Below are 18979 nucleotides of genomic sequence, written 5' to 3'. Positions count from 1 at the left end.
GGTCCTCACCTACCACCCCACCAGCCTCCAGGTCCAACTTATAATTCTCTGTTAACTTCCGCCACCTCCAATGGGATCCCACCACCAAGCACGTCTTTCCCTCCCCCTGCCTCTCGGCTTTCCTCAGGGATCACTTCCTTCGCGACTCCCTTGTCCATTCATCCCCCCATCCCTTCGCACCCATCTCCCTGCCGGCACTTATCCTTATAAGCGGAACAAGTGCTATACGTGCCCTTACACTTCCTCCCTCACCACCATTCAGGACCCCAGACAGTCCTTCCAGGTGAGGCGACACTTCACCTGTGAGTCGGCTGGGGTGTTATACTGCGTCCGGTGCTCCCGATGCGGCCTTCTATTGTGACAAGAGTACACATAGATGTTAGCTGTCCTGTGTGATCAGCAGTTGGTCTGCCACCTGTCTTTGGGAGAGAGAGAGATAAGGAAGACAATGGAGCAGCATTTGGAGATGTGTAATGAAGGGACGGGAGAGAGAGCTGTCTAGAGCGGCTCCCCCTTTGAACCCTGAACTGTTTGAAGTGATGGAGCAGCATTTGGAGATGTGTAATGAAGGGACGGGAGAGAGAGCTGTCTAGAGCGGCTCCCCCTTTGAACCCTGAACTGTTTGAAGTGATGGACAGGCGATACCCCAGCAGGGGGATAAAAAGGGACAGGTTCGCTAAGGCAGAACACACACGACACCACGAGGTAACGAGACCCTGGAAGCGGTGCCCCCCCCCCCACAAGTCGGCGGGAGTCGTTTGTAAGGCTGGTTGCGGAACCAAGCCTTAGACGCACAGGGTGGAAAGGTACGATCAGCAGGAACCCGGTGTGTGTCCGCCCTTGCTTGGGTGCCAGGTTCACTGCAGAGGATCGACCGCATCTGGAGGAGGGGTCACAGTCGGTGACCTCAGGTGACATCACAAAGGACTCGCCCGAAAGCTGCTTGTGAGCAATATCGCAGGTCTGTGTGTGGAAGCTGTTTTGAATGATCATTCGTTCTTGTTCTCTCTCTCCTTCCTCCCACATTGTCCATCGCCACGGCAACAATTACTGCGAACTGAACTAAATTGAACTGGACTTTGTGTCACTTTGAAACTGGTCGTTTACCCCTAGACAACGATAGAGCTTGATTGATCCTGTTATCTTAATTCTGTGCACATGTGTGTTTATCATTACTGAACTGTTGCATTTATTATCCTTTCGATTACTGTGTTGCTTGTTTCTTTAATAAAACTTTCTTAGATCTAGTAATCCAGACTCCAACTGAGTGATCCATTTCTGCTGGTTTGGCAACCCAGTTACGGGGTACGTAATATAAGTGGGGTTCTCGTCCGCGATTTTGAACGCTAAATTTGGGACGGAGTAAATTGGTTGGGTCAAAATTCCCAAAAGAAAGAAAAGACAAACAGCGGAAATGGAGGCTGAGGAATTTATAAAGGTGCCGACCTTGGAGGCATTAGAGGATGCCAGGAAATCGGAATTGGTAGCTGTGGCCAAACGGTTGAATCTTGCTAAGGGGAAGTCGACAATGAGGAGAGAGGAGATACACAGAGCTATCGTAGAGCACTATGTATCAAAAGGTGTGTTTCCCCAAGGCGAGCTGGAGGTGGTGTCTATTGAAAAACCTGCTGGAGACGCGGTACAGGTGCAGCTTGAAAAACTGAGACTTGAGCACGAGTCCCGGGTACGGCAGTTGGAGCGAGAAGAGCAGGAGAGAGAGTTAGAAAGGCAAGAGAGAGAGAGGCAGTTGGAGCGAGAAGAGAAGGAGAGAGAGTTAGAAAGGAAAGAGAGAGAGAGGCAGTTGGAGCGAGAAGAGAGGCAGTTGGAGAAACAGAGGGAAAGGGAATTCGAGCTGGAGAAGTTAAGGTTAAGGGCAGAGCAGGGGCTCGTGCCGAACCAAGGTGGAGGGTTCCGGGCGACCCAGGAGGTTAGGCTGGTTCCCCCATTTGACGATACCGACATGGATCGGTACTTTCTCCACTTCGAAAAAGTGGCTATAAGTCAGGACTGGCCGAGGGATAAGTGGGTTGTTTTGCTTCAGAGTGTACTGAAAGGGAAAGCCCAAGAAGCTTACTCCGCTTTGTCCGCGGAAGATGCCCAGAGGTATGAGGTGGTGAAAGTGGCCATCCTCAGGATTTATGAGTTGGTCCCGGAGGCATACCGGCAGAGGTTCCGGAATGCGAGGAAGCAGTGGGACTGCACGTATTTGGAGTTTGCCTGTGAGATGCAGACATATTGTGAGCGTTGGTGCGCCTCGAAGGGGGTAGAGGGGGATTATGACAGACTGCTACAGCTGATCCTGATTGAGCAGTTTAAAGGTTGTGTCCCTGAGGGTATGAGACCCTACCTAGATGAGAAAGAGGCAGCCACGTTAGCCGCAACTGCTAAGTTAGCGGATGAGTATGCGTTGATGCATAAAATGAAGTTTGCCCTGGGTAAAGGCTACCAGAAGGGTAGTCAGGACGGCAAGGAGAGTCCGCCGGAAAAGTCAGAAAGTAAGCCGGGGACTAGTGAGAAGGATAAGGTAGACCGGGAGCAGTCTGGTAGGAAGTCTCCTGGGGTCGTCTGTTATAATTGTGGGAAAGTCGGACACTTTGTATCCAAGTGCTTTGCCCCAAAGAAGGAGACGGGAAAAGGGAAGACAGCGATTTTGACTGGCTGTATCAAACTGGTACACGAACCGCTAGGGAAGGACAGGTCTGCCAAAGTTCAGGAAGGCCGCGAGAAGTTTATCTCGGCCGGATTGGTGTCAGTGAAGGAGGGGTTAAAACCAGTTCCAGTGCGGATCTGGAGAGACATGGGAGCATGTCAGTCACTAATACTGAAGAGTGTATTAGAGTTTAGCTCAGAGACCCAGACTGGGGAGGTCAAGGTCAAAGGTATTGGGGAAGGGACAGAGACAGTCCCTTTGCACCAGATACACTTACAAAGCAACCTGATCTCTGGACTAGTCACGATCGGGGTGAGGTCCGAATTACCGATGAAAGGCGTGGAAGTCTTGCTCGGTAATGACGTCGCCGGGGGAATCGTGTTCCCAGTCGTGAAATTGACAGGTCAGCCTGCCAGCATTGAGGCCCCGCCCATGGACTCACAGGTTCATCACGGGACCGCGGTAGTAAATTTAGCTGAGACGTTTCTGCCAACCTTGTACGAGAAGAGGGTAGAAAATGAAAAGAAGGAGTGTAGTGAGACAAGAGGTAGTGAGGGAGCTGGGACAGACGTAGCATTAGCCAGGAAAGAATTTGTGCAGACGCAGGAGCGAGACGAGGGGCTGATGGTTTTGGCAGAGACAGCTGTCTCTGACACAGACTTGACAAGGGAACTAGTAGGCTATTGTGCGGAGGAGGAAGTGCTAAGGAAGAAAGGGAAATCAAGTACAGTACCCGCAGATGAGTAATGGGGGGTGGTGCAAAAGAGTTATGGGGATGAGGTTTTTAACCTGGCCCATGAGGTACCCCCCGGTGGACATTTTGCGGTGCTGGAGGAAACAGTTGGTGGAATCATGAAAGAGGTTTACCGGCTGCTCAGGGGGGAGGATGTTATTGATTATGACCGACGCGAACTGAGACGGTCACAGGCTTTTGATATGCTAACAAACCTAGTCAGGGTTAGCGTGGAAATCAATGAAGCTAGGGTCCCCCCGATAAGAGAGAAAAACCATTTTGAAAAGATGGGTATGGTATCGACCAGATGGGAGAAGGCTATTGTTTTGGCCAGGTCTGCTGATAAGGTCTCTCCCTTAATCCCCGAACAAAGCGACTCTTTAGGAGAAGTAATTAAACGACTCGCACCCGTGTGTTTGATTGCCCCGAGGCGATGCAAAGAACTGGGACGTTGGGTGGTGGCTGTTATACTAGGTCAGCCAAGTAAACAACATTCATATAGAATGAGTAATTCAGTAACTAAAGGGCTGACGAACACAGAGGTGTGTATTGGCAATTTACTACGGCTGTCTGAAGCCAGCTTGATAGTGAACCTTGAAAAAAATGAATTCGGCCACACGGGGGTCACTTACCTGCGAATTGTGGTGACACAGGGGCAGCTGGTAGCAATACAAGCTACAGTGCAGGCTATCGCTGACCTCCCAACCCCGACAGACAAGAGGGCCCTCAGAAGGCTCTTGGAGATGGTGGGGTACTGTAGGAAGTTTTGCAATAACTCTGCGGTCACTACCCCTCCCCCTCCTACTAAGCCCTTGCGAGAGAAAACTAAGTCAGAATGGGACGGCCCTTGTTATTGTGGTCCGGGACAAAACCAAATGAGAGGTTACATTGATCGCAATTCATCAGTGTTTTTGGCCACTATGAAGTTTGCTAAGTTGGAGCCTGGTCTAAGGGATTATAAATAACACATATAAAAGGGACAGAAAATGTGATGGCTGACTGTCTGTCAAGGTGTTGACAACTTCAAATTCTCTGTATTAGCCAAATAGCTGATAAAGATGTATATTTGTGTGTATCAAATAATGTACTCATGTTTGTAATTTTTACCCCGGTAAAAATCCTTAAAAGGGGGGAAGTGTGACAAGAATACACATAGATGTTAGCTGTCCTGTGTGATCAGCAGTTGGTCTGCCACCTGTCTTCGGGAGAGAGAGAGATAAGGAAGACAATGGAGCAGCATTTGGAGATGTGTAATGAAGGGACGGGAGAGAGAGCTGTCTAGAGCGGCTCCCCCTTTGAACCCTGAACTGTTTGAAGTGATGGACAGGCGATACCCCAGCAGGGGGATAAAAAGGGACAGGTTCGCTAAGGCAGAACACACATGACACCACGAGGTAACGAGACCCTGGAAGCGGTGCCCCTCCCCCCCCGCGAGTCGGCGGGAGTCGTTTGTAAGGCTGGTTGCGGAACCAAGCCTTAGACGCACAGGGTGGAAAGGTACGATCAGCGGGAACCCGGTGTGTGTCCGCCCTTGCTTGGGTGCCAGGTTCACTGCAGAGGATCGACCGCATCTGGAGGAGGGGTCACAGTCGGTGACCTCAGGTGACATCACAAAGTACTCGCCCGAAAGCTGCTTGTGAGCAATATCGCAGGTCTGTGTGTGGAAGCTGTTTTGAATCATCATTCGTTCTTGTTCTCTCTCTCCTTCCCCCCCACATTGTCCATCGCCATGGCAACGATTACTGTGAACTGAACTAAATTGAACTGGACTTTTGTGTCACTTTGAAATTGGTCGTTTACCCCTAGACAACGATAGAGCTTGATTGATCCTGTTATCGTAATTCTGTGCACGTGTGTTTATCATTGCTGAACTGTTGCATTTATTATCCTTTCGATTACTGTATTGCTTGTTTCTTTAATAAAGCTTTCTTAGATCTAGTAATCCAGACTCTAACTGAGTGATCCATTTCTGCTGGTTTGGCAACCCAGTTACGGGGTACGTAACACTATATATTGGCGAGACCCGACACAGGCTGGGAGACCATTTCGCTGAACACCTACGCTCTGTCCGCCAGAGAAAGCAAGATCTCCCAGTGGCCACACATTTTAATTCCACATCCCATTCTCATTCTGATATGTCTATCCATGGCCTCCTGTACTGTCAAGATGAAGCCACACTCAGGTTGGAGGAACAACACCTAATATTCTGTCTGTCAACCTGATGGCATGAATATTGACTTCTCTAACTTCCGTTAATGCCCCTCCTCCCCTTCACACCCCATCCCTTATTTATTTATTTAATATATATTTATATATTTTTTATTCCCCCCTTTTTCTCTTTCTCTCTCTTTTTTCTCCCTCTGTCCCTCTCACTATAACGGTTTGTCTGCTCTCCATCCTCTGGGCTCCCATCCCCCCTTCTCTTTCTCCCCAGGTTTCCCATCCCATGATCCTCTCCCTTCTCCAGCTCTTAGATCCACCCCTCCCCTCCTGTCTTCTCCTATCATTTCGGATCTCCCCCTCCCCCTCCCCCTCCCACTTTTAATTCTCTTACTATCTCTTCTTTCAGTTAGTCCTGATGAAGGGTCCCGGCCCGAAACGTTGACTGTACCTCTTCCTATAGATGCTGCCTGGCCTGCTGCGTTCACCAGCATTTTTTGTGTGTGTTGCTTAAAGTCCATTTATACAATGTCCACAGCCTTGTCTTTGTCAATCACCTTAGTTACCTCTTCAAAAGCAATTAAATTTGTGATTAATTAGTAATTATCAGCTAATCTTTCGGGCTGTCCACATTCTGGGTTCAAGTGTTTTAGTCTAGATGTTATAATGAAATGTGGATGCTCTTTCCTTCAAATGCCTATGACAGCTGACAAAGTTACAATAGGCTGTGGAACTTGTCATTGGTTTGAGAGATGTTTCAGAGATGTTTGGAAAAAAAGTTACTGCAATTCAATTGGACAATTAAAACAACATTAAATAGAATAAGTTAACTTCAATCATTAACACCAAAGTAAATCAAAATTATTTCATCAGAAGTAACTAACTTTCTCTTTTGTCTCCTTATTTATAGACATTGAAATGAATGGGGTGTGATTTTAGCAAAGATTTCAGTCCTTTAAGTCCATCTGCAGTCCTGGAGTTACATTTTGTGTAATTCAGGGATGAAGGGCAGAACTCTTCACATCTGGCCCTTTGTTTAGACTTAAAAATACAGATACACCAACAGATAAATTTCTTGATACGGATTTTGGGATGTTAATGAGACTATACTTTTAAGAAATCCAGAGTGAACAGCTCTTTCCCAAGTCCAGATTTTTTTTGCAAGCAAGCCATAAATAACATTTTTGTTTATCCACTTTAAATGAGCTTCATTGAATATACTGCTGTTTTTAACCAAGGCATTGTTGATCTCTGATTAAGTTGTCTGAGAAGAGTGGAGCCTGGTAGTTCTGCGTAATATGCAGATTTTGTATTAAAGATGAAACAAAGGACTACTTTCTGTCGATGGCACAGTTTAACTGATTAATGTTTCTTAGGGGCCTCAGTGTGCCTTTGTTTCATAATGGAAATTATTGTGTATGTATTACTCAAAGTCAGGAGCCATGAAGAATCTAATACTGCTGGTCTTAAAGTGAATAAGATAGCTATAATTCAGTGGAAAAATATACATAGAATATATTGTCAATGGATTTTATTAGATGCGTTTACTTAGTGAGCTTCAGTGCGACAGAAATAGCTCTACAAAGCCAATTCCAAGCCAGGAATAAATGGGGAAATATAATTTATTCACCAAATGTGTTATTTATGTTCATCACTGTATTGTTATAGTTGGTATAAATATGGATTAACCTTGTAATATATTACTTAAGAAAGAAAGGCTACTTCAAAAATAAACAGAATATACTCCAAAGTAGTTAAGCAGTGAGAGAGAGCTGATGTTTCACACTGATGACCTTAACTCAGGATACCACACACAGGCTTGCCAAATTAAACCAGCTGAATTGAAAGACCTTTATAGTTGTTTACTAAATAAAGGGTTGCAGTTTGAAGTATTTTAACCCACAGTTCCTACAGTTGTTCTGCTTGAGAAAGATAAATGCTGGAGGAACTCAGCAGGCCAAACAGCATCTATGGAAAAAACGCAAACACGAGGAAATCTGCAGATGCTGGAATTTCAAGCAACACACATAAAAGTTGCTGGTGAACGCAACTTTTGTCCCTTAAGTCTTCTCTTGCATTTCTTATACTTGTGCTTTACTTGATCCAACTGCTTATACCTATGTGCACCTCCTTCTTTTCATTTACCAGGGCCTCAAATACAAAGGTTCCCTAAATCTGTTAGCCTGGTCTCTTATCCTTACAGGAACATACAGATTGTGTCTTACTCCTTTCAGACCCATGCATCTCCTAAAATACATTTTAACAAAAGTAATGCTTGAAAAAATGCATAAATTTATGCAATTGCATCAAGCTCTAGATTCTAAAGTCAGCCATTCATAATACAAAACATAGAGCATCATTACAAAAAGCATACGAAAAAGTGTTCCCTCTCAGTTCCTAAATCAATCTTATGCTGTCATCTTTTCAATCGCTTCTATCACTACTAACGCAACAAATTCAACTCCTCTACTTACTTTACCAAGAGAACCAAAAATATAACTCAAAAAGCAAATATTGGAAATCTGAAATAAAAACAAAAAAATGTTGGAAATATTCAGCAGGTCAGGCAGCATCTGGGGTAAATGAGTTAATGTTTTGTGAACTTTCATCAGAACTTGGTAAAGTTAGAAAATCTAAGTGTGCTTTACACAGAAGGAACAGTAGGGGAAATGGGGTTGGGGAGGGGTATGTGTCTGTCTTGAGGTCCAGACAAGACAGAATAAATGTCAGAAGGTGTTTGTCTCAGCCAAGAAAGGCTGATGTAAGCTGGCATTCACAATTCACCTCTCTGGAGGAAGTATAAGTAAAAGGAACTGAATGGCAACACGAGAGAAAAGAATGCAGAACATGAGGTTAAGTACATAGCAGTTGCTAAGAATCAGACACAATGGAAAATGAATTATCGAGGAGCTGAATCAGCAGCAATGAAGAAAGAAAATTTGAGTTAAAGTTGCAAGTTCTGACATATTCAAAAAGATTGGTTATCTGAGATCGTTGTTTAAACCCCCTGAGTCTCTACTGTGACAAATGGGAAGAAATCAGAAATTTATGTCAGGCTTCATTGTAATAGTGCATGAGTTCAGAGGGTAAACAGGACACACTCACAGTGTGGTGGAAAATTAAACTCATAGGAATAGCTGCTACGAATAGTAGAACTCTAGGGAGAGGAACCTAGGAGTACAAGTATAAACTTTGTGAAAGCAGCATCATAGGTAGACAGAGGGTGAAAACGGCATTTAGCATGCCAGACTTCAGTCAGGGCATTGAGTATAGGAGTTGGCACATTATGTTGCAAATGTATAAGTAGTTGCTGAGGTTGCACTTGGAATACTGTCCACAGTTTTGGTCAACCTGTTGTAGGAAAGATGAGGTTAAACTAGAAAGGGTATAAACAGATTTAAGGTTAGTTCCAGGACTAGAGGCCTTAAGTTCCAGGACTAGAGGCTGGATCTTTATCTGGCCCCCACCAAGAAGGCCTCAAAACTTCCCGTTTCTTTCTGGACACCAGAGCCAACCAGTTCCCCTCCATCACCACCACGACACTCCATCTGGCAGAACTTGTCCTCACTCTCAATAATTTCTCCTTTGGCTCCTCCCACTTCCTTCAAACAAAAGATGTAGTCATGGGCACTCGCATGGGTTCCAGCTATGCCTGCCTTTTGCTGGCTACATGAAACAGTCTGTTCCAAGCCTACACCAGTGCCACTCCCCCACTCTTCCTATACTAGATCGACAACCACATTGGTGCTGCTTCAGCAACTTTGCCTCCAACTTCCACCCTGCCCTCACATTAACCTGGTCCATTTCTGACACCTCCCTCCCCTTTCTTGATCTCTCTGCCTCTATCTCTGGAGACAGCTTATCTACTGATGTCTGTTACAAATCCACTGACTCTCACAGCTACCTGGACTATACCTATTCCCACCCTGCTACTTGTAAAAATGCCTCCTCCTTATCTCAATTTCTCTGTCTCCGTTGCATCTGCTCTCAGGATGAGGCTTTTCATTCTAGAACAAAGGAGATGTCCTTCTTCAAAGAAAGGGGCTTCCCTTCCTCCACCATCAACGCTGCCCTCAACCACATTTCTTCTATTTCGCACATATCTGCCTTCACCCTATCCTCTCACCACCCCACCAGGGACAGGGTTCCTCTTACCCTCACCTACCACCCCACCAGCCCCCATGTCCAGCAAATAATTCTCTGTAACTTCTGCCATCTCCAACAGGATCCCACCACCAAGCACATCTTTCCATCCCCCCATTTTCTGCATTGCGCAGGGATTGCTCCCTACGTGACTCCCTTCTTCATTCGTTCCTCACCAATGATCTTCCTCCTGGCACTTATCGTTGCAAGGGGAATGGCCCTCACTGCTATGGCCTTGTATATTGGTGAGACCTGATGCAGATTGGGAGAAACTGCACCAGCCACCTATGCTCCATTCGCCAGAAAAAGCGGGATCTCCCAGCGGCCACCCATTGAACTTTTACTTCTCATTACGACATGTCAATCCATGGCTCCCCTACTATCGCGATGAGGCCACACTCAAGTTGGAGGAGTGAAACTTTATATTCCATCTGGGTAGCCTCCAACCTGATGGCATGAACATCGATTTCTTGAACTTCCGGTGATGCCTCCCCCTTCACCATTCCCTATCCCCTTTCCCCCCTCTCACCTTATTTCCTTGCCTGCCCATCGCCTCTCTCTAGTGCTCATCCCCCTTTTTCCTCTCTTCCATGGACTTCTGTCCTCTCCTATTAGATTCCCCCTTCTCCAGCCATGTATCTCTTTAACTTCCCAGCTCTTTACTTCCCTCTCCCCCTCCCAGTTTCACCTATTATCTTGCGCTTCTTTCTCCCCTCCCCACACCTTCTAACTCTGACTCCTCATCTTTTTGTCTCCACTCCTGAAGGGTCTTGGCCTGAAACGTCGACTGTACTCTTTTTCCATAGATAGCAACACACATAAAAGTTGCTGGTGAACGCAGCAGGCCAGGCAGCATTTATGGAAAAAAGTATGGTCGACATTTTGGACCCAGATCCTTCATCAGGACTGATGACTTCTCCAGTTCTTATGAAGGGTCTCAGCCCAATTGTGCGCATGCACCAGACGTGCATGCAGCCTGTTACAGTTGCTCCGTAGTTTCTTACTTTTAAACTTTTTAACTTAGTTATTTGTTGTATTTTTTTTCTCACGGTAACATGTTGAAGCTGCACCCTCTCTAACATGCTGGTGGAGAGAGTTTTACTTGTTTTTTTAGCGCTGGAAATAGTTACATTCGGACACGTCTCGTTAGTGTGGCAGCAGGATGGCTGCATTGTTTATTCCAGGGACCAATTGATTGCGCTCATGCCTGCCGGTTTAGTGAACAGAGCAGCGGACATCCTGGTTGAAATCTGGAGGAAAACACACAGAGGATGCAGAGGGGGATCAAAAAGATGAGGGAAGAGGACCAGGTCGAGACAACAGAGGCTTATGGAGAAGAGAAGTTATAAGCCGTGTCTCCCCTCTCTTATCATGGGAAATGTGGGATCGCTGGGGAATAAAATGGACGAACTGACTGTGCTTGTCAGGAGTCAGAGAACATTTTGGGAGAGCATTGTCATGTGCTTTACTGAGATGTGGCTGCGTGAGGACATACCCGATCAAAGCGTTTCCATAGAGGGCTTCCAGACCGTTTGAGCTGACCGGAATTGCACTGAGAGCGGTAAGCATAAAGGAGGGGGGGCTTGTGGTTCTGGTAAACAACAGATGGTGCAATCCTGGGCATATTACGATCAAGGAACGTGTCTGTAGCCCGGATATTGAACTTTTTGCTGTTGGACTCCGGCCATATTATTTGCCAAGGGAAATCTCGCATGCAATTGTTGTTGTTGTGTACATCCCTCCCTCTGCCAACCTGACGTCGGTGTGTAACATCATTTACACCGTCATAGCCAGATTACAAACCCAGCACCCATGTGCCCTCATTACCATCTCGGGTGACTTCAACCAGGTTACCATGGCTAGAACACTGCCCAACTTCACGCAGTATGTGAGCTGTACAACCAGAGGGGAGAGGACTCTGGATTTGATGTACACTAACGTCAAGGATGCATACAGCTCCTCTCCCCTCCCCCCACTGGAAAGGTCAGATCACACCTGGTGCATCTAAAACCCTGCTACGTGCCTCTGGTGAAGAGTAAACCTGCATTCTTGAGGACAGTGAGAAAATGGTCGGAGGAGGCTTATGAGGCGCTCCAGGATTGTTCTGAGGTGACAGACTGGCAGGCACTCTGTGAGCCACATGGAGAGGATATTGATGGGCTCACAGAGTGCATCACTGATTACATCAACTTCTGTATGGACTGCAATGTTCTGACAAGAACTGTCCTTTGTTATTCAAATAACAAGCCATGGGTGACGAAGGACATTAAGGACATCCTGAATGCTAAAAAGAGGGCGTTTAGAGATGGAAACAGGGAGGAGCTGAGGGCAATACAGAGGGACCTGAAAGCCAGGATCAGGGAGGCTAAAGACAGGTACAGGAGGAAGCTTGAGTGGAAACTCCAGCAGAACAACATGAGAGAGGTCTGGAGGGGGATGAGGACTGTCACTGGGTCCGGCAAACTAGCAACAGAGGAGCTGAAGGCAGTGTGGACAGTGCCAATGAACTTAACCTGTTCTTTAACTGATTTGACATTGTGGCCCCTGCCCATCCCCCATATGAGCCATCTGTTGTCGGCCCCCAACCAACACATATTCCACTCTCCCCTCCTACCCCCCCTCACAGTCCCCCACCCTGCTCTCATGACTATACCCCTTCCCCACACGAAACCACCACGGTGGGCTTCACAGCTGAACAGGTGAGAAGACAGCTGAAATGTCTCAACCCAAGCAAGGCTGCAGGACCTGATGGTGTCAGTACCAGGGTGCTCAAAGCCTGTGCCCCTCAGCTATGTGGAGTACTTCGCCATGTATTCAACATGAGCCTGAGGCTCCGGAGGGTTCCTGTACTGTGGAAGACGTCCTGCCTGGTCCCTGTGCCGAAGACGCCGCGCCCCAGCGGCCTCAATGACTACAGACCAGTGGCATTGACCTCCCACATCATGAAGACCCTGGAGAGACTCTGGAGCTGCTCTGGCCCATGGTCAGGCCACACTTAGATCCCCTCCAGTTCCCCTACCAGCCCCGACTAGGAGTTGAGGATGCCATCACCTACCTGCTGAACCGTGTCTACACCCACCTGGACAAGCCAGCGAGCACTGTGAGGGTCATGTTTTTTGACTTCTCCAGTGCGTTCAACACCATCCGCCCTGCTCTGCTGGGGGAGAAGCTGACAACAATGCAGGTGGATGCTTCCCTGATGTCATGGATTCTTGATTACCTGACTGGCAGACCACAATACGTGTGCTTGCAACACTGTGTGTCTGACAGAGTGATCAGCAGCACTGGGGCTCCACAGGGGACTGTCTTGTCTCCCTTTCTCTTCACCATTTACACCTCGGACTTCAACTACTGCGCAGTGTCTTGTCATCTTCAGAAGTTTTCAGATGACTCTGCCGTAGTTGGATGCATCAGCAAAGGAGATGAGGCTGAGTATGGGGCTACGGTAGGAAACTTTGTCACATGGTGTGAGCAGAATTATCTGCAGCTTAATGTGAAAAAGACTAAGGAGCTGGTGGTAGACCTGAGGAGAGCTAAGGTACCGGTGACCCCTGTTTCCATCCAGGGGGTTAGTGTGGACGTGGTGGAGGATTACAAATACCTGGGATACGAATTGACAATAAACTGGACTGGTCAAAGAACACTGAGGCTGTCTACAAGAAGGGTCAGAGCTGTCTCTACTTCCTGAAGAGACTGATGTCCTTTAACATCTGCCGGACGATGCTGAGGATGTTCTACGAGTCTGTGGTGGCCAGTGCTATCATGTTTGCTGTTGTGTGCTGGGGCAGCAGGCTGAGGGTAGCAGACACCAACAGAATCAACAAGCTCATTGGTAAGGCCAGTGATGTTGTGGGGATGGAACTGGACTCTCTCACGGTGGTGTCTGAAAAGAGGATGCTGTCTAAGTTGCATGCCATCTTGGACAATGTATCCCATCCACTACATAATGTACTGGGTGGGCACAGGAGTACATTCAGCCAGAGACTCATTCCACTGAGATGCAGCACTGAGCGTCATAGGAAGTCATTCCTGCCTGTGGCCATCAAACTTTACAGCTCCTCCCTTGGAGGGTCAGACACCCTGAGCTAATAGGCTGGTCCTGGACTTATTTCATAATTTACTGGCATAACTTACATATTACTATTTAACTATTTATGGTTTTATTACTATTTATTATTTATGGTGCAACTGTAATGAAAACCAATTTCCCCCGGGATCAATAAAGTATGACTATGACTGAAGCGTTGACAATATTCTTTTCCATAGATGCTGCCTGGCCTGCTGAGTTCTTCCAGCATTTTGTGCATGTTGCTTGGATTTCCAGCATCTGTATATTTTGTCTTGTTAAAGATAAATGAGGCCTTGATTCTTGTCTTCACTGAGATGCGCATTGGAATCATTTTGCGACCAGTGCTTCTAGGTAAAAGAGTAAAGGATTTAGCTTCTCCAACAAGATTTATAACTGAGCTGTGGTGAGATTTAGTAATCGACTGGTGTTTAGGATGGTAGCCAAATTATTGTGTAAATAGTTTATTGTTCCATTAAGATTGTTACACAAGTAACCATTGTTTTGCTATTTTAAAATTCTTTTCACATATGAATATCTAAGCAGGGTGGTATCTAGATGTAGGAATCTGTCATATTTACTAAATAAAGTATCAATTCCATTTTGAAACGGTAATTTTTACTTTTTACTTTTGTTACTTTTTCTTAGTAAGCATGTAGACTACAGATTTACTGAAAAAGAGCACAATTTAAAAATTAATTAGTGAATGAGGGTGTCATCTGGATTTCCTTTGTCAATCCTATCAAGAGGTTGTTTTTAATCAGTGGATTATTTAAAGGCAACGTTGAGGAATGATAGAAAAGTATGTTTCAAAAATGGTTAGAATTGATTGCAACATTTTTCCCACACTTTGTTAGCTATTTTAACAATTATGTTTCCCTATTTATTCATGCTAACCTCATATCACTATTTCCAAAGTCATTGTTAGCTAAGTAAGCCTCTGCTTTTTGTTGTTCTTGCAACAGTAGGTCAGTTGAGTTTTTAACAGTTGAGATATCGATTGCATAAACAGCAGGAGCCCTCTATTATCTCATATAAATTATCAGCCAATTCCTCCGAGCCCAGGAAGTGGGTAACGGAATTTGTGGACAGACCACAACCAAGACTAAACCTGTTCATGTGCAGTGTTACACATGCTATTTTTCCTGGCAGTTTCCCAAGGAGGCAATAAGAATTGGGAAGTTTAAGCTCTTTTATTTTTATTTCTCCCTGTCATGGATGACAGAGACCCACCATTTTACTGCTATTTCCCTTCCTCAGATAATCTTTCAAATGAAAGTGAAGGAGATATGGCACCTAATTCTTAGTGGTACAATATATTTATTTATCAGGTGACCACATTAAATTGAATGAAAACAGGCTGATATTTCATCTGCATGACTTTAAAAGCAGCTTTATATGAGAAGTAAAGGAACTAGAAATAAAGATTTCAATTTCACAGTTCTTATTTAGTGCAATCAGTGATCCATATAGTGGATTTGAAGTAGTTTTGGTGAAATAAATGTATGATGGTCATGAATATTTAGGTTCATCCTTCTGTTTTTGGTTATTTAGATACTAGAATTACAAATTTTGGTCTAACTGGCTTAATTTTGTAGCTTGGCAATACCTTGGGTTTATAAGAAAAGCTACATGTTATAAGGTGCACTCCTAAGAACTTAATTCTTAAAATGACCCATAGTTAGGAAATAACCTTCCAGTTAGGGAATGTAGTAGATTCAATATATTGCTGGAATTCTGGAAAAGTGCAAATGCTATATCCTTGTTTTAAAAAGGTAGAATTAAGGGTTAACCCAGTAATTATAGACTCATTTTAACATCAGTAGTGAAGACAATTTGAGAAACAACAATTCGGCACAGAATTTGCAGTCACTTGGACAGAATGGATTGATCAAAGAAAGTAAATATAGAGGAAAATCATGTCTAATTTGATAGAGATTTTTGATTAAATAGTGTCATATGTCATAAAAGAAATGCGATACATGTGGGATGCATGGGCTTCCTTAAAGGCATTTGGTGCCACTTAATGGGTTTGTCTTCAAGATTAAATACAATAGCATAAAAAAGGATATAATGGCTTGGGGAAAATTGAGAGTAGCAGTTTTGTTGGGACTGGAAGGAAGTATATGATGATCAATACAGTTCAGTACTCACTAAATGTCTGCGATATGGACTTAAGTGCACAAGCACAATTACCAAATTTGCTGGTGAAACAGAACTAAGAAGTGGATGAACTCTGAGGAGACCAGTAATAGACTTTAAGTAGATATACACATGCTAATGGAGTAAGCAGATGGATAGCAGATGAAGTTTACGCCAAGAAATGTGAAGTGTTACCTTATGCAAGAAGAATGAGCAGAGGAGATGTTGATTTGAGGGCATAATTACAATCAACTCTTCTCTCAGCTAGGACCTGGGCCCTCTGCAATTTGCCTACTGCCGCAATAGGTCTACAGTGGATCCAATCTCATCAGCTCTTCACACGGCTGTGGTTCACCTGGACTATACTAATACTTACGTCAGGCTGCTGTTTATTCACTACAGCTCAGTGTTCAACACAATGATTCCTACAGGTCTGATCAAAAAGCTGGGTCTCTTTACCTCCCTCTGGAACTGGATCCTCAACTTCCTCATTGGAAGACCACAGTCTGTGCGGATCAGAAATAACATCTCCACCTTGCTGATTATCAGTAGTGGCACACCTCAAGGATGCGTGCTAAGCCCACAGCTCTACTTTCTCTACATCCATGACTGTGTGGCTAGGCACAGCTCAAATGCCATCCGTAAATTTGCTGACAACACAACTATTGGCAGAATTCCAGATTGCGACCAGAATGCCTACAGGAGCGAGATATATCACCTAGTTGAGTGGTGTTGCAGCAACTATCTTCCACTCGGTGTCAGTAAGACCAAAGAATTGATTGTGGACGTTAGAAAGGGTAAGATGAAGGAACACACAGTAGTCCTTATAGAGGGCTCAGAATTGCAAAAGGTGAGCAATTTCATGTTCCTGGGTGTCAATATCTCTGATGATATATCCTAGGCCCAATATATCAATACTGTTACAAAGAAGGCATGACAGCAGCTATATTTCCTTAGGACTATGAAAAGATTTCACCAGATTCCCACCTGGTGAACTGCCTCTCTCACTTTCCACCTCCATTGTTTGCGCCACCCTGAGCAGGGTGAATGTACGGAAGGCAGCTGGTCCATATGGAATACCTGGCTGTATGCTCAGAGCCTATGCAGGGCAGTTGGCCGGGGTCTTCACGGACATTCTCAATCTGTCCCTGGCCCAGGCAGTTGTCCCTACAAGCTTCAAGATCGCCACCATCGTGCCAGTGCCGAAGCATTCCACTGCCACGGGCCTGAATGACTTCCACCCAGTTGCACTCACCCCCATCATTGCAAAGTGCTTTGAGAGACTGGTTCTATCACATCTGAAATCCTGTCTGCCCACTACCCTGGACTCCCATCAATTTGCCTATCGCACCAACAGGTCAACGGAGAATGCCATCTCCACGGCGCTTCACTCTGCCCTGGCCCACCTGGACAGCCCCAACTCTTACGTCAGAATGCTGTTGATTGACTTCAGTTCGACATTCAGTATTGTGATCCCCTCCAAGCTGATTGCCGAACTTCACCAGCTTGGTATCAGCTCATCCCTCTGCAATTGCACCTTGGACATTCTGACTAACAGACCCCAATCAGTTAAGTTAGACAACCTCTCCTCCTCCACTCTCACCCTGAACACCGGCGTGCCTCAAGGCTGTGTGCTGAGCCCTCTTCTGTACTCCTTTTTCACCTATGACTGCGTTCCTGTACATGGTTCTAACTCCATAATCAAGTTCGCAGACAACACCACGGTGGTTGGCCTGATCAGAGGGATGACAAGGTGGCCTATAGGGATGAGGTCCAGCACCTGGCCACGTGGTGTGCCGACAACAACCTGGCCCTTAACACCCAGAAGACCAAGGAGATCATTGTGGACTTCAGGCATGCTAGGAGCCACACTGACATCCCCATCTACATCAACGGAGCTGTAGTGGAGCGTGTTTTAAGCTACAAATTCCTTGGTGTCCACATTTCCGAGGATCTCACCTGGTCCCTGAACTCCTCCATCCTGATCAAAAAGGTGCAACAGCGCCTTTATTTCCTGCGGAGCATCAAGAAAGCTCACCTCTGTCCCAGGACTTTTACCGCTGTACCATTGAGAGCATACTCACCAACTGCATCTCAGTGTGGTATGGCAATTGTCCCGTATCGGACCGCAAAGCACTCCAGCGTGTGGTGAAAACTGCTCAGCGGATTATCGGCACCCAATTGCCCACCATTGAGAACATCTACCATAAACGCTGCCTGAGTAGGGCGAAAAGCATTATCCAGGATGCATCTCACATTAACCATGGACTTTTTACTCTCCTCCCATTTGGTAGGCGCTACAGGAGCCTCCGCTCCCGCAGCAGCAAGCACAGGAAAAGCTTCTTCCCTGAGGCTGTGACCCTGCTGAATCTCACATCACAGTGCTAAGCAATATTGCACCCATTTTGTACTGTCTCATTACTTTTATATTTGTGTGCTGTAGCACTTACTTTTTATTCACAGTTATTTTGTAAATAACACTATTCTTTGCATTTCTGGTTAGATGTTAACTGCATTTCATTGGCTTTGTATCTGTACTCAGCACAATGACAATTAAGTGGAATCTAATCTAATTTGGTATGTCACCAAAGACACTTGCAAATTTTTACAGATGTACAGTGGAGAGCATTCTAGCTGACTACATCATTATCTGGTATGAGGGCCCACTGCACAGGATCGAAATAAGCAGCAGGAAGTTGTAAACTCAGAAATCTCCATCATGGACACTAGCCTCTCCAGCATCCAGGACATCTTTAAGGAGTAATGCCTCAATAAGGCAGCATTCATTATTAAGGACCCCCATCACGCATTCCCCCCCATTACAGTTTTTTAATGTATTGCCATGTACTGCTGCTGCATAACAACAGATTTCATGACATATGCCAGTTATATTAAATCTGATAACTCTGAATAGGCACAGAAATCAATAAATCCGGTTTAAAAAAAATCACAAAGAAGAGAAAATCTGTAGAAGCTGGAAATCCAAGCAGCACGCACAAAATGCTGGAGGAACTCAGCAAGCCAGGCGGCATCTCTGGAAAAAAGTACAGTCAATGTCTCAGCTCGAAACGTCAACAGTACTTTT

General features: G+C 45.5%; 1 protein-coding gene across 11 annotated transcripts in view; it reads left to right on the top strand.

Moving 5' to 3' along the window:
• Nucleotides 1-18979, top strand: part of fnbp1b (formin binding protein 1b) — a 220142-nt gene that overhangs the window by 123367 nt on the left and 77796 nt on the right. The window lies entirely within an intron of this gene.

This window comes from Mobula birostris, chromosome 22, assembly GCF_030028105.1.
Source record: "Mobula birostris isolate sMobBir1 chromosome 22, sMobBir1.hap1, whole genome shotgun sequence".
Classification (NCBI taxonomy): domain Eukaryota; kingdom Metazoa; phylum Chordata; class Chondrichthyes; order Myliobatiformes; family Myliobatidae; genus Mobula; species Mobula birostris.
Note: the sequence above shows the minus strand (reverse complement) of the source record. Positions and strands in the feature narration are given on the sequence as shown.